Raw genomic sequence first — 14,485 nt, 5'->3', positions numbered from 1 at the left:
GTGTTCACGGCAAGGGGTAGGGGTGTCCCAATTCCCTTTAGCTTGAATGCACAAGGCTGGGGAAGTGGTGAATAGCCCTTTGAACAAAGATTTTTCAGGACCACACTTGAAACCAAGGGGTAAGAAAATTTCCCAGAATGCACCAGCCACAGCGGCAGTATTGCTGAACCCGGAAGTAAGGAGATTCACAAATTAGTTTTTTTTTTTTTTTGTCATTTTATGAATATTACGAATTTTTACGACAAACAAACACATTTTAATATATTCATAACCGCGTTATGAATTGAAAACGCTAAATTTCGTGATCTATAATCCCCATTAAATAACTCCTGTCAAGCAGTCCCACAGCATTCTGACACTCGAATACACTGTCAGTAACGTCTAGTGGCTGTCAATGACCTTTTTACAGTGTCTGCTATAATGTAAATGTTGTTTTTGGTCTGTTTACATTGATGAATATGGCCATGGTGTAAATATACAGTAAAGTTACGATCTTATCGCCACATTAGATCGTTTTGGTAACATAATATATGCCTTCAGTGATCTCCTGAAGATAATTACCAAAACATAACACAACTGGAATCACTACAGCAGTCGCCATCGTCTGATCTCACATGAAGCAGGAGATCGCGATGACATATGATGACGTGTGCAGGTGCTGTAGTGCTGTCCCAATTCTTAGGAGTAAATTTTGAAGCCCTTCCACTTAACCCTCAGTTGTAAGGGCCAAGGGGAAGGGGAAGCGGTAGGGGTCAAAAAATAGAATTGGGATTGGGCCTCTCTCTCCCACTGTGGCCCATTTGACCTGCTGGCGTGACTTTTCCTCTCCTCTTGGCTGTTAAAGCGATACTTCTGCATAGAGACAAGAGCATGCAGAGTTTTCTCCACCGTGTCTATCATGGATCAGCTGTGATCCCTGCAGCCGTTTATCAGTGTGTGTCTTATCTGTGAAGAGCGCCAGCAAATAAGAGCCAATCGCAGCCCTTTCTGTTGAGCGTGTGACCAATCAAAGGGGTGGAAGAAAGAACTTGCTCAGAAAGCGAGCGGGATATTTGTTTTTTTGCTATAAATGCTCATGTTGTTCAAAGATACAGTTTATATATCTGACTGTTAGTATTAAACAACAAAATTCTATTACAAATAGAATATAAATAAAATTTAAATATTTTAATACAATAATTGCTGTGCTGTGAAAAAAATATATAAAACTGTGTATGGAAAGCATCATCAATGCACCGTGTTGCATCGAGATATCGAATTGAACCGAATCGATGACATGATAATTGTAACCGAACCGTGAGACCAGTTCAGGTCCACATCTTTACCAACCAATTCAAACCAAACAAACAAACAAACAAAACCAACCAACAAACAAGTCAAAACAAACCAAACTAAACCAAAAAAAAAAAAACAACAACAACCAAGCCAAGCCAAATGAACCAACCAATCAACAAACCAAGCCAAACATACCAACAAACAAACAAATGTATTTGTTATAAACACTCATTAAATAGGTAAATTTGGCTTTATGTAAATGTGCATAATCAACTAAATTGTTCCAAGGTACAACAAGTTTACTCACTTTTTAGGTAAAGTAAACTTGTCACTTTTGAATCAATGGATCCAAAAAAATCTGCGAATACAAAAAAAAAGTTTTCTAAAAAAATTTCATTTTTCAAATAGGAGAGAGAGAGAGAGAGAGAGAGAGAGAGAGAGAGAGAGAGAGAGAGAGAGAGAGAGAGAGAGAGAGAGAGAGAGAGAGAAAGAGAGAGAGAGAAAGAGAGAGAGAGAGAGAGAGAGAGAGAGAGAGAGAGAAAGAGAAAGAGAGAGAGAGAGAAAGAGAATAATAATATAGTATATTAATAATATAATATATTGAATATTAATGTGATATATTGAATAATATGATGTATTGTTGATATTTTATTTAATTATATGTAAAAATCTTTTTTTTTTTTAAACTTTTACTACTATTTACTGTGTGTACTGTTTTTATTATATATGTTGCTTTATAACTGCTTTGGCAACACATTTGTAACATTTGTCATGCCAATAAAGCAATTATTAAATTAAATTAAATTAAATTAAATTAAATTAAATTAAATTAAATTGAATTGAATTGAATTGAATTGAATTGAATTGAGAGAGAGAGAGAGAGAGAGAGAGAGAGAGAGAGAGTGAGTACATTTTCATAACCTTTTAATAACGCTCTCTAAATGTTCACTTAAACATTCATTCCTAACATTGTTCATGAAACTCTTAAAAACATAATAAAAATATTCAAAACTAGTCAACAACGCCGGGTTCCACACAATTCCTTCATGCTGCGCTGACACAAATCAATAAAGTGGATTGAACATAAATTAATCAATTTGTCCCCCCAAAAACCTTAAGAATTGTGTTGCTTCAACTCATTTTAAATTAGTAGCTTCAACAAGCTGCCCAAGTCATTGTTTGAGTACCTTGACTTCCATAGTATTTAGTTTTTTTTTCCCCTACAGTTATGTTATGTGTATTTTTATAGCATATTTATAGTGTATGGCCATACACCCAAAGCACTTCACAATCACGAGGGGGAGTCTCTACACTTGGATAATGCGATGGCAGCCACAGGACAACGGCACCAGTGCGTTCCCCACCAGCTATGGTGGTAAGGGCTGATTTAGGGAATTTGGCCCGGACACCGAGGTTACACCCCTACTCATTACAAGAAGTGCGATGGGATTTCTAATGAACACAGAGAGTCAGGACCTCGGTTTAACATATTATCCAAAAGACTCATCTGAAAGTGCTCCCTGACAGTATAGCACCCCCTTCACTATATGGGGGCATTTGGACTTACACAGACCACAGGTTGAGCACCCCCTGCTAGCCTTAATAACAACACTTCCAACAGAAACCTAGTTTTCCCATGTGGTCTCCCATCCAGGTACTGACCAGACTCAGCCCTGCTTAGCTTCAGTGAGTGACCGGTCTTAGGCTGCAGGGTGTTAGCTACTGGTTTTCAGCATTCTTCATGAACACCTCCATACCTAACTTGAGAGTGAGCAAATGGTGACAGGATTTGCTTTAGTGTGTTATTTGTCCCATTATACACACTTTTATAACATACTACAGTATATTCATATTTTATGTATCGTCATTTGTTTAATGTAGATGTCTTTTGGCTTAAAGATGGAGTTTTCAGCTTTTTTTTGATGTACAATTCTGCAAATGTCGTGAAAACCAAATGATGCAGGGGTGGAGGAGGAGGAGGAGGAATCAAACTTGGGTTCAGACCAAATGATCAATCAAAGAGTGAAAACAGCCTAAAACGTGACGTGAGTCATTTCAAAATACTTTCTTGTGCTTCAGCTTTATACGCAGAGAAAACTATTAATGGGTTGTTATTACTTGAAAGTGCTGCACAAAAAAGGAGGCTGGATGCAGAATTTGCCACAAATCATACAATCAAAACAACTTAAACAACAAATGGAAATCAGTTAATACTTATTACACAAATTATTCTCAATTTTTATGATGATCAGATCATTTAAATGAAAATATATTATATACATTGCGAAAGTACACTGTATATTAAACAGCAGGTTAATAAAATATATGCTTGATCACTGCACTGTCTACCGTATTTTGATTGTAATGTCTACAAACTGCATTGGAATGATAATTATTGTGGAAAAAAGTGCTATACAAAAAGAAACTTAATTTGTATCAAGTTGAATTACATTTCAGTAAGGACTGATTTACCATAGCAGATACACTGGTAATAAAATATTTAGTTTTTAGATATTACACATTCAAATACATAAATACAGCTTCATAATACATGCACACACTATATTTCACTGCACAGAAATAAACATATGTGACCCTAGACCACAAACACCTTATAACAGTCTTATGTTAACAGCCAAAAATACATGTCAGGGGTCAAAATTATTTTTCATTTATTACAATATTAAGTAAAGATAAAGTTCCATGACTATATTTTGCTAATTTACTATTGTAATATATCCTAACTTAATTTATTTTTAATGTTATGCATTGCTAAGAACTTAATTTAAAGATACTTTATTTATTTCAAATGGCTTTCAGGTGATTTTACAAGCATTTATTTCTTTGGGGGGATTCTCAGATTAGTTTTATATCTCAGTTAGAATAGTTTTATATCTCAGCCAAATGCTGTGAAAAAAAAATACAACAAAAGAAGGCTTATTTATACAGTTTTTAGATAGCATTTAAACTTCAAAATAAACAAATTATTAGAAAAATAAATAACATATAAATAAATAAATGAAACATGTACAACTGATTTTGAAACTGAATAAACAAACAGACAAATAAATAACTAAATAAATCGCTTATGACTGATTTTGAAACTGAATTAATAATAATAAAAAATAAATAAATACATAAAACACGTATGACTGATTTTGAAACCAAACAAAAAAAACAACAACTATACAAACAAATAAATAAACCACTCATGTCTGATTTTGAAACAAAAAACAAACCAAGCACTCATGAATGACTTTGAAACTAAATAACCAAATGACCAAACAAAGCACTTAAGATGGATTTTAAAATAGTATAAACAAACAAAAAACAAAAACAAAACAGATTTCGAAATGAAATAAGCAAACAAACAAATAAATAAATAAATACAAATAAACAAACCACTTAGGACTGATTTTCAAACTAAATAAACAAACAAACAAACAAACAAATAAAGCATTCATGGCTGATTTTGAAACTGAATAAACAAATAACAAACACATAAATGAATAAATCACTTGTGACTGTTTTTAAAACTGAATAAATTAACAAACAATTAACAGACAAACAAACAAGTACACAAAACCAAGCAACCAGCCAGCAAATAAATAGATAAACAAACAAACAAACAAACAAACAAATAAACCACTAGCTATAACTAATTTTGTGGTCCAGAGACACACACAAGTCAATAAGCACCAAATGTTCTTTCATTTCGGCACACAGGGAGTACATTTTGCGACATTTTGAAAGTTTGGCTTTGGGGAGTCATTTAGGCAGCGGATCAATGCTTTTTATCCCTCACCTAGAGCTTCTGTCATTACTAATGGAATTATATCAAAACAATTTACCTTCTACCGAGGAACAAGACAAGGCTTCACCGTCTCCATTACTCTCTGGCCCGTTTATAAAGCCATTAACAGACAAACTATGAGGTGACGTGCATCAAAATAATCCATACGACTGTTTACATGCAATATCAGCGGAGATTTTACACTTATCGACCTCTTCAGCAAAATATCAGATGACTCGCTAATGTGGAACAAATCCAGCTGTTTGTTGAGAGCGGAAGCTGAACCACTGAAGCAAATTAAACTGTAGAGCATTTCCGATATCCGGCTAAAGAAATCATACACTTCGCCCTTTTTTACAAACATTTTGATGTGATGTTAATATAGACTTTTACTACTTACCCAGTAAGTTGTCTTTAATGGATCCATCACTCTCATTGCAGCCGTACACTGCAAAAAAGACACTAAATTAACAGTTTCCCGTAATAACAGTTTTTCATTAATATTTAAATATATTTACAAGTTTATTTATGCTTTTGAATTGAATTATGGGACCTTGATATTTCTACCAACAACTTTTACATTTAATAAGTTCGAGTGACTTTTGAAAAAAAGTGACTTTTATTAACATTTTTAATAGGTTTAGTTATTAAAATTTAAATAAACACGTATTCACGCATACATACATAAACAAATATATTTATTAATCAATTAATTTATTTATCTATTTTAAATACATTTATATTTAAGTACATATTTTTAAATATATTCATAAAGAATACATTAAATTACTCAAACGAGAAAGTAAAAACATGTATAATGTTACAGTAAAATGTATCACGGTAGCCACACAAATATGAAACAGAAAACATCAATTATAATTGACTAGAGCAGCAAATTGGCATATTAGAATGATTTCTGATGGATCAAGTGACGCTGAAGACGAGTAATGACGTTGAAAATTCAACTTTGCATCACAGACATAAATTCCATTTCAACATACACTCACCGGCCACATTATTAGGTACAGTACACCGTTGGACCCCCAGAACTGCCTTAATCCTTTGTGGCATAGATTCAACAAGGTACTGGAAATATTCCTCAGAGATTTTGGTCCATATTGACATGATAGCATCACGCAGTTGCTGCAGATTTGTCGGCTGCACATCCATGATGCAAATCTCCCGTTCCACCACATCTTAAAGGTGCTCTGTTGGATTGAGTTTGCCGACTGTGGAGGCCATTTGAGTACAGTGAACTCATTGTCATGTTTTAAAAAAATAAACAATCTGAGCTGATTCATGACATGGCACTTTATCCTGCTGGAAGTATCCATCAGAAGATGAATACACTTTGGTCATAAAGAATGGACAAAGTCAGCAACAATACTTAGGTAGGCTCAAAGAGTAAAGTGTGCCATGGAAATATGCACACCATTACACCACCACCAGCAGCATGAACTGTTGATACAAGGAAGGCAGGATGGATCCATGCTTTCATGTTGTTGATGCCAAATTCTGACCCTAAGATCCTAATGTCATAGCAGAAATCGAGACTCATTAGACCAGGCAATGTTTTTGTAGCCTCAGTTTCCTGTTCTTAGCCGATAAGGGTGGCACCCAGTGTTGTATTCAGCTGCTGTAGCTCATCTGCATCAAGGTTGGGTGTGTTGTGTGTTTAAAGATGCTCCTCTTCATACCTCGATTGTAATGAGTGGTTATTTGAGTTACTGTTGTCTTTCTATCTGCTGGATCCAGTTTGGCCATTCTCCTCTGGCATCAACAAGGCATTTGAACCGACAGAACTGCCGCTCACTACATATTTTTTTATTTTTCAGACCATTCTTGGTAAATCATAGAGATAGTTGTGCATGAAAATCCCATTAGATCAACAGTTTCTGAAATACTCAGACCAGCCCGTCTGGCACCAACAACCATGCCACAGTCAAAGTCACTTAAATCACCTTTCTTCCCCATTCTGATGCTGAGTTTGAGCTTGTGCAGATCTATTTGACCATGTCTACATGCCTAAATGCGTAGTATGAGTAGTTGCCATGTAATTGGCTGATTAGAAATTTGCGTTAACAAGCAGTTAGACAGGTGTACCTAATATAGTGGCCGCTAAATGTATATTCGCATAGAAAGCAGCTTATTTTAAATTAAAGGAATATTTCAGTTTTATAATTTTTACAGTTTTTTGGATTAAGTGTATTTGAATTACATTTTATAACCTGTATAAGATTATATTTATGCTCTTGGTGAGCTATGAACAAATGTAAATTGGCTGTAAACAGATACAAGATATATCTCCACAATAAACAATGTAATGGCACTTCAAATTAATATAAGGCAAAACAAATAATTAACATATATGTGACTATTATGAAGTACCTTACTGTACACAATCAATATGCTAAAGATGTTTGTTTCATATATTTTTAACAGATATTGTTTTACTTATATCAGGCTCTTTATGATTCAGGTCATCTTCTGGAATATCCGAAGGCCAGGCTTTTTTTCTCCCTCACTATGATGAAAAAGATCATTACAACAAAACACAGGAGAAAACTGAAAGCTTAGTCCATAATTCATAGAGGTCCAGACATTAAAGTCCTTGATTCTTCTTTGTACTTGCCCTTATAAAAATGTATTCAAGCTCTTCATAATTAATTCTGCAGCTTTTGAAATATTCAGAAAATAACCACAGGTAAGAACATTCCACCTCATTACTGTGGTGAAAATGCGGTTTTTATTTTATTTAGGAACCAGACTGCATTTTAAATAAGAATAAAGAAGTTCTTCCCAAAAAATTATATTTAATGTGAACATATCTGTCAACAAATACCACAGTTACTACATTTTCCTCTCTTTTTGTTGTGGTTTAAAAGCCACAAGTATTTTTCAATGCAGCTATGAGCTGAGCAATGAAAATTACGGCTTTTTGCACTGATACATTAGGATGAAACTATCAAAATAAAAAAAAGAATAAATAAAAAAAATATATAAAAAATATATGATAAAATAATTAGAAAATTGGGATGAAAATATAAAAAATAAAATAATTTAATAAAATAATAAAATGAAATAAAAATAAATTAAATAATTAGAAAATTATGATGAAACTATCAAACTAAAATAAAATAAAAATAAATAAATAAAATGTTAAAATAAAAATAAAAAATAAAATAAAATATTACTTAATAACAAAATAACAAATAATAACAAAACAATAATACAAAAATATATGAATAAAAATATAATAAAATAATTCAAAATAAAAATTCAAAATAAAATAATTTATTTTAATAATAAAATGAAATAAAAATAAATGAATCAAATTGAATTAAATAATTAGAAAACTAGGATAAAACTATTTATTTATTTATTTATTATTTATTTAATTTAATAAAAATAAATAAAATATAAAAAATATATGATAAAATAATTAGAAAATTGGGATTAAAATATAAAAATAAAATAATTTAATGAAATTGTAAAATGAAATCAAAATAAATAAACTAAATAATTAGAAAATTATGATGAAATTATCCAAATAAAATAAAAAATAAATAAATAAAACAATAAAATAAATAATTAGAAAATTAGGATGAAACTACCAAAATAAGATAAAATTAAATAATAATAAAAAATAAATAGAAAATAAAAATAGAAAATTAGGATTAAACTATCAAAATAATAATAAAATAAAATAAAATACAATTTTAAAATAATAAAATAAAATAAAAAGAAAATTAGGATGAAACTATCAAAATGACAATACAATAAAAAACTATTAAAAAAATAAATTAATTAAATAATTAAATAAAAAATAATTAATAAAACACTACAGTTACTACATTTCCTCTCTCTTTGTTATCTTTTAGAAACCAAAAGTATTTTTAAATGTAGCTATGCAATGAGAATTACTACTTGCTCTGATACAGGATTATATTAGGATAAAACTATCAAAAAAAAAAAAAAAAAAATATATATATATATATATATATATATATATATATATATATATATATATATATATATATATATATATATATATATATATATATATATATATATATATATGTGTGTGTTTTTTAAAGATAAAAAAATTATAAAATAAAATAATTTAAAAATTTGGATGAAATAATCAAAGTAAGATAAAATAATATTAAAAAATAAAATAAATATAATAATTAAAAAAAAAAAATTAGAAAATAAGGATGAAACTATAAAAATAAATAAATGAAATAATAATTAAAAATAATATAAAATAAATAAAATATTAAACAAAATTATAATAATAATAATAATAATAATAATAATAATAATAAAAAATAATAAAAATAACATAAATAAATAAATAAATAATAAAAAATAGGATGAGACTACCTAAATCAATTGGAATAATAATAAAAAATGTACATAAAATAAAAAAATAAAAAAATAAAATAAACAAAATTGAAAAACAGGATAAAACTATTAAAATAAAATAAAAGAATAATAAAATACAATAACATAAAATAAAAACAAATAACTAAAATAATAAAATAAAACTATTGGAAAATTAAAAAGAATTTATTAAAATAAAATACAATTAGATAAAAAAACAAATAAACAAACAAACAAATTAATTAATTAATTAATTAATTAATTAATTAATTAATTAATTAATTAAAAAGTTTCTTTAAAAAATTATGTTTTTTTTTATAATCAGTAAATAATTAAACTAAAATAAATACAATAATATATACAAATAAAATAGTTAAGTATAACTTAAGTGTTCCTGATATTATTACATCTGGCTTAGTACATCTGAAAAACTATAGATAAACAGCAACAAAATAAATACATAAAAGCATACACTGGATGCTTTCTTTCATTAGTCTCAAACAACATATAAAAAGCATCTATAAAAAGCAAAGTATAGCCCAAAACCTCAGCATTGACCAGTGCATGAGAGTCAATAGTTTTGCCTGTAGTGTCTTTGCTTTTGCATGGGGAAAAAAAAACAAAAAACACACACACAGCCGAGGGTTCATTCACGTCAATCACAGAAAGACTAAGCACCCACCAGCATCAATTCCCTCATGATTTGCACCAAATCCCCTCCTAGCAAGGGCATCATTTGAAAACACAGGACAGTCAGATGATTACCTGTCAATCAATCATAGGGGCGGAGCTAGAAGAGATGTGTGACATTGATGGGGGGTTATTACTCATGATCATTTATTCACCGACGGTCTGACCTTTGAAAGTCGAAGCCTCTAAACCTTTATTTCAGTCATTATTTGCGCACACGCTTCCAGTTAAAAGCATGCATGAAAAAATAACCTGTTTTGAATGTCAGAAACAAAGGAGAATCTTGCTAAAATCTTGAGAGAAAAAGTGATTAATAAGGTGTTTGTGTGCAAATATTTGGTATTTTTGGTATATTTGGCTTATTTATGTATTAGATGTCATCCTAATAAGGTGCAGAGCTAATTTATCTTAAGTAAAACCATTCAAATTTGGGAATTAAAAAGGCTTTAGGCTGGTATTTAGAATTTATTTTATTTGTAATTTACTTTTTATTTCAGTGTTATCAGTTTTTTTTTCATTATTTTCATTTCTATTTTTTCTTTATTATTTTATTGCATTGTTTTTATTTCATTGTATTGTGTATGCAGTATATCCACAGTATATATATATATATATATATATATATATATATATATATATATATATATATATATATATATATATATATATATATATATATATAAATATACATATATATATACACACACACACACACATATTTTTTTCTTTTCTTTACATTCCTTTTATATTTTAATTTTGTTTTAATTAATTAACTTTTTTACTTGGTTTTATTTTTGTTGTTTTCTTTATTTCATTTCATTCTTCATTTTATATTATCTATCCTTATATATATACTTTTCTTTAATTCATTTTATATAATTTTGTTTAGTTTATTTTTATTGTATTTTAAATTTTGCTTTATTTTTGTTTGTTTTTTCTTTTCTTTTTAATTTCTGTTCCTTAATTTTTTCACTTTTATCGGTTTGTTTTTCTTTGATTGTGTTATGCTTTTTCATTTTTTTTCTTCTTTTAAATTTCATTTTATATTATGGTGTTTTCATAATTTTTTATCATTCAATTTATTTTAGCTTTTCTTTAATTTTGTTTGACTCTTTTTTTGCTTTGCTTTTTGTTTCATTTTATTGTGCTGTTTTTTTTATTTCCTTTTCTTTTGTTTATTTATTTTAACTTATTTATTTATTTTGGTCATTCTTTTAGTTTTAATTGATTTAGTTTCATTTCATTTTCTTGCTTTGTTTTTTGTTTTAATTTTATTGTATTATATTTGTCTTTATTTTTTTCTTTTCTTTTCTTTAATTTCATTTTATGTTATTTTGTTTTTCTTTATCTTATTGTATTTCATTTTTAACTTTCCTTTGTTTTCTTTTATAAAATTTTGTTTTATTTTATTGCTTTTTATTTAATTTTTGTTTTATTGTATTATATTTTTTTAATATATTTTTTTGTCATTTTATATTATTTAGTTTTTTTTTTTTTACATTTTTTTATTTTATTTTGTTTAATTTAATTTAATTTAGATATTTTTGATTTTTTACACAGAAGTCTTCTGTGTAAAAATATTTAATATGTAAGCAAATCGAAATAGGAAACTTTAATCTGACTTCATCAAGTGTTCTAATTTCTCTTCTGGAAATAAGTACACATTTAATTTTATAATTACATTATGCTCATTTGCATATTTAAACAACATTTCAGAAAAAAAAAAAAGGTTTAATGTCAATGTTATGAGCCCTTTAATATACTTAACTGTTCTATCCCTATAAAGGTTTTTACAGAGAGGTTTGTTCGCATACCATTTGCAAATAAAGTTAAATAAATAAAACAATGAATTAAAAGAATACATAAAATAAAATAATATATAAAATAATAAATAAAATAAAAACATATCTAATAATTTAATCAGTTTTTTTATTTTGTTGTTTTTTTTATGTATATAAAAATATTTAATATGTCAACAAACATAACTATAAATTTGTACCAGGCTTTATCCAATCTTATTTCTCTTCTGGAAATGTGTGCATATTAGTGCACATTTCATTACATAATCCCTCATTTGCATATTAAAAAAAATTTTCTTAAAAAGGTCTGGTGAAATGCGCAAAAAATAATTTGGATTTCTCACTACCATGAGATTTGGGGTTAATAAATCCAGTGTAAACAAATTTCAGAGTGAGTAAATAAAGTTCTAAATAAATGGAAAAAAAATGATAATAAAAAAAACAAATAAGTTTAAATAAAAAATATTAAACAAATAAAATAAAATAAATAAATAATTAAATAAATAAAAAGGCTCCCATAAAGAATTATATGCCGTTAATCGAAAGAACTAGCTATGAATAGATATAATATAAACTTTCATTTTAAGCATGCAGAGAATATGATAACTGTAAATATTTATTTTCTTTAATTTCCTTTTTTATTATTTTGTTTACTTTTTATTTTGTTTCATTTTTTTTCTTTTCTTTTTTATTTCTGTTCTTTAATTTTGTTTCAAAAACTATTGGATTTCTCACTACCATGAGATTTGAGGCTAATAAATCCAGTGTTAACTAATTTAAATAAACTAAATAATAATAACAATATGTAAATAAAGTCCTAAATAAAAATATATGCATTAAATAATAATAGTGATTAAAAAATAATACATTTAAAAAAATAATTAAATAAATAAATAAAATGATTTCATAAATGCAAATGACACAAATAAAGATTGTTGCAAATATGCAGATGTTTCGTAAGATAGTGTTTTGAGACTGGTTACATCATTCGTGGGTAGTTTCATGGTATTGGGCAGAGAAAGATCTTCACACTTTGATTGTTGCTTTTGACTGGTGGAATTTTCCAGAATGTGCATTTTAGCTCTCTTATTTTAACAGATCCGTCTTTAAAGTGCACCTGAAATCAAAATAATCATATTACTTTTGTGGTAAACAATTCATCTGTATGTGTCATTAAGAAGAAAAAAAAAGTTTGCTCTTGTAATCTTTCATTACAATCTGAAAAGTTTTCAGTTAAATTCTCAGATTACATCTCTCTGTGGTTATGTTAACCACACCCCTCCAGCTGTCAGTTTTGACAACAAACAGAAATGGTGAGCAGGAGGAATCTGTGAGGATGTAATAACTCTCCACAAACCCTTTTCCCGATATTTCTGAATTAAATGCCTTCTTTACTACATCCAATCAGCTCACAGTAGAAAAATACAAGCCACACCCACTATTTTTTCATTTAATATTCAGTTTTTCTAGGAACTGCGTCATAATATGAAAAAAAGAAAACAAAATGGTGGCAGCTTCCAGTTCATGCAGACTTTAAAGGTGTTTCAATTAGTGCTAAAAATCTATTTCTCGATGGCGAAAATCCATCTTGAATACGACTGTTGACATTTATGAAGACACTTCAGTCAGATGAGGGTTTGTTTTCCTTTCATTCTATAGTGTTTGGGTTTAGCCTGAAGAAAAAAGAGAGACTGAAGATGTTTAGAGAATAAACAGGTGTAGTGTCAGAGAATGAAGACAGAGCAGCTAAGGGACACAGAGGGATTGATGGAGCATTGCTATAAAACTGTGTGTCTGTGTGTGTGTGTGTGTGTGTGTGTGTGTTCATTGGCACAAAGTGTTGAGAGGTACAGCAGGCTCATTGGATTACACTGATTCCTTCCTGATTTCCCTGCAGGGCTCCATCCAACAGGAAAAGGCACAGCGCCGAACGCTTGGCACCCCGGTAAGACAATAATGCATCTCCATGTGTCCCGGATAAACTGAAGGAGAACAGAGGTGAAGGAGATAAATCAAAAAGTTTTGAGAGGTGAAGGTCAAGACTCATAGTAAAGACAATAAGCAGTGCTTAAAAACTGGCCACTTCGAAGGCACCTTTTAAAGGGTACAACTGATGGACACATATAACATTAAGTAATAAATCAGAATATGAAAAAAATATATATGCGTATCCCGGACGAGCCCCCATTAAACGTTTAAATGTAGTTTTTAGGGAACTTATTTTACAAGTCCCCTAGAGTTACACAGTTGAGTTTGAACTCTTTTAATCAATTCAGCCATCTCTGAATCTAGGATAACTTTTAGCTTAGCTTAACAGAAAATTTATATTAGACGATCAGCATCTCTAACAAAAATGACCAAAGTATATTGATAATCATCAGTGTTTAATAACTGGACTGTTCTTTAGTTACATTGTGCATTAAGAAAGAAAATGTGAAGTTACTATTCTCTAGGCCAATATGGCTAGGACTGCACTCTTATTCTTGTGTAATAAACAAGGAACTTTGCTGCTGTACCATGGTATTCCCCAGCACCTGAAAAT

General features: G+C 29.1%; 1 protein-coding gene across 7 annotated transcripts in view; it reads right to left on the bottom strand.

Annotated features, from left to right (window-relative positions):
• Window positions 1-5,342, bottom strand: part of slitrk3a (SLIT and NTRK-like family, member 3a) — a 42,082-nt gene extending 36,740 nt beyond the window's left edge. For all 7 annotated transcript variants that reach the window (XM_073930188.1, XM_073930192.1, XM_073930186.1 and 4 more), the window contains exon 1: window positions 5,127-5,342. The gene's annotated coding sequence lies outside the window, so the exon portion shown is untranslated. The remainder of the gene's footprint in view (window positions 1-5,126) is intronic.
• Between the last annotated feature and the right edge of the window lie 9,143 nt (window positions 5,343-14,485).

The sequence above is a fragment of the Danio rerio genome, chromosome 18 (genome assembly GCF_049306965.1).
Source record: "Danio rerio strain Tuebingen ecotype United States chromosome 18, GRCz12tu, whole genome shotgun sequence".
NCBI classification, from domain to species: Eukaryota; Metazoa; Chordata; class Actinopteri; order Cypriniformes; family Danionidae; genus Danio; species Danio rerio.
The sequence above is the reverse complement of the archived record's forward strand: the minus strand, read 5'-3'. Positions and strand labels throughout refer to the sequence as shown.